Consider the following 2876-nt stretch of genomic DNA (forward strand, 5'->3'; position numbering starts at 1 on the left):
CCCGGTCCGGTACGGGCACGACACTGAGGGTTGCGATCTGTTGCCGGACACGAAAAAAGACCAAAAGGAAAAGAAAAAAAAAAGAAGAATGCATTTTAAGACGTCTTAAAGCTGGAGAAGAGCAAAATATAAAGTCACACAACAAAAGAGGTGGAAGATGCAGTGCACCACTTCTATGGTTCGTTAATTATTTCAGCTTTGAAGAAGTGAGCGCTCTAACTGAAATACTTGCCCGGAAACAGACGAGCCTGGGAAAGTCCTCTCGTTCAGTGTCCTTTACCTGTGCCCTGGGGAACTGCTCAGCAGCCAAGAGGAGGAGATCTGAATTTTCAAGACTCTACCCTCTTCCCCATTTTAATCACAGAACAATCACTCTTACCTGTTTTATACCCAGGGTTTCCTGGTAAGATTTTCTTTGACTAAAGGGTCTTGCGAACTATCAATAATAATGCAACTTGTTACTTTATTGATGAGAAAACAGAGGACCCAAAAGCCTGTGACAGGTTCAAGATACGGCGGTTAAGCATTCAGCTGAAATTCAGGTCTTAATAAGACCCAAGGTTCAGCATGTGTGTGTTTCTCTAAACCACACGTCCTTTCTCATGATACAGAAGTGGGGGAATCCTACATTTTTTTCTCTTCACAGAAACATACCAAATTCTTACTGATTGACTAACAACCATGTTTAGATTTTAGTTAAGATCAGCTATTGCGTAAACTCAGGGAAAAAAAGTATCCAATTTACATGAAACTAGGCCTTCTGGACTATGCTGACTAATACTGCATCATTCCCGCACATGGCAAAAACCTCAAAATTCCTTCTCAGTATTTGCATGGAAGCTCTGTGCATGAGAGGGCTTGGGCCAATTTTGTGGTCACTGGCTAGGGCTGGGCACAGTAATGTTACGTGGAACTTAAACATTACCAGTGGTGTCTCTTCAGCCTCTTGAACTTCCTCCTTGTCCTTTGGTTTCTCCATTTTTTCTAGAAACTTACTTCTTCTGAGTGCCTAAGACTCCTGCTAATAATAATAGCTAATATTTTTGAGTCTTTTTATATGCCAGGCACCACTGTGTTTTATATATATATATATATTCTTTACTTAAGTTCACAGCAACCCTATGAGCTTAGTTTGAAAACTGCTTATAGTTTAGAAGAGAGGAGGCTGGAGCGAAGTGTGAATTAACTTGTCCAAACTCACATGACTGGAATTCCAACCCTATAGTCTAACTCCAAAGCCTGACATGTAACCACTAAGTGCATGTGGGAACATAACCAGGCGTGTTCATCCCAGGCCTTACCACACGTCTCATGTTTTCTGAGTTATTCCTTTCTAGAGGTAGTGGCTTATTCTTCATAGGATTTTATACTTCATTTGGCCTTTTCCATAGGCATTCCATTGTGAAAATAGAAATCAAGATTTTCTTGCCATATAACTCATTCCACTCTAAGCCTTTCCTTAACTACATAGCTAACCTAAGAGACTAATATGACAGAAGTTATTAATAGTTTATAATGGGATGGTTTATAATTCCCCAACCTTGCACACATCCCTGTAATACATTTAGAAAGAGTCTTTACCTAAATCGAATAATAAATAGCCGTGGAAAATGTAGGCTCCATAATAGGACTGAAGGTAAATATAGTTCTGGCTTTGCTGATCTCCGGTTACACCATCTGCACAAACATCTAAAATCACTCAACTTATATCCCCTAAGAGTCCATTCCGTGATGTCACAGCTGGAATGTTTCCTGTACCCGAATACGCTTCTTATCCACAGACAGCTAACACCACTGTGTCCTCAGCATGCTTCCAGAAAGTGATCCTTCCCACACTCCTAACTACAGGGTGTGTCGGGGAAGTTACAGATTTACATGATTCTATCTCCTTCCCCAATCAGACTGTGATTGTTGATTGGCCTGGGTCGCCTGATCCAACCAGAATCCTGTGCTAAGATGTTGGAATTTGGGCCCTTTATGGTACATCTCGGTTCTCTTCTGTTTGCAAAGATGGGAGATGTGTGTTTGGGTATCTGTAAGGTCACGATACCTACTGTGTAAAGAACATATGAGTGGAAAAAACAAATGGATTGTGGCAAGTGCCTGAGGCCAGCCATGCTCTTGCCATCCTGCTGGTTGAAAGCAGCATATAGGGCAGCCAGAGCAGCATCTGCCCGGGAAAGTCCTCTGCTGGACGCCTTCGATCTCTCCCCAAACTTTAGGGAAGAACAACTACAGGCAGAAGCTGAAAGAATATGTTTATTTATTTATTTATTTTTTAACAAGAAAAACCCTGAAACCTTGAGTTGCAAGTGTGAGGGGGTGGGAGAGAGGGGCAGCCACCCCACATGCATCCTGAAAACCACCCGGCTTCTATTTGGCAGCAATTTTTCAAGTCAGAGTCAGGTCACGTGTAGCTTAGCACTAGCAGCACTGGGAAGGGCACCAGAACCTTCACGGTTAACACTGACAGAAGAGGTCAGGGAGAAGCATCGTTAGGTGGGTGAGTCTAAAAGACACAATTGTTACTGGAATCATGTGCAATACCTTAGGGACTCCCCGAAATAACTTTGTGAAGTTTTGGAATAGAGGGCAATGGGGCCTGGAAGAGCTGCTTTAGGTCATGTGAACAATACCACACGCTGTCAATTATTAAAACTGATGTGACACATTTGTTTCCACTGAGAACTGATAAAACACAGATTACACTAGTTTAATTTCATTTTACATGTTAAAAATATTTTTAAATGAAATTTTACATAATCATGGCTTAAAAACATCACATTGTATAAAAAGATTCCTAAATAAAACTATATTCTCCCCTGGTCTCATTCTCACAAATAACCACTTTTTAAATTTTGTTGGGTTTTTTTTTT

Source organism: Galeopterus variegatus, unplaced genomic scaffold, assembly GCF_000696425.1.
Source record: "Galeopterus variegatus unplaced genomic scaffold, G_variegatus-3.0.2 Scaffold1200, whole genome shotgun sequence".
In the NCBI taxonomy this organism is placed as follows: Eukaryota; Metazoa; Chordata; class Mammalia; order Dermoptera; family Cynocephalidae; genus Galeopterus; species Galeopterus variegatus.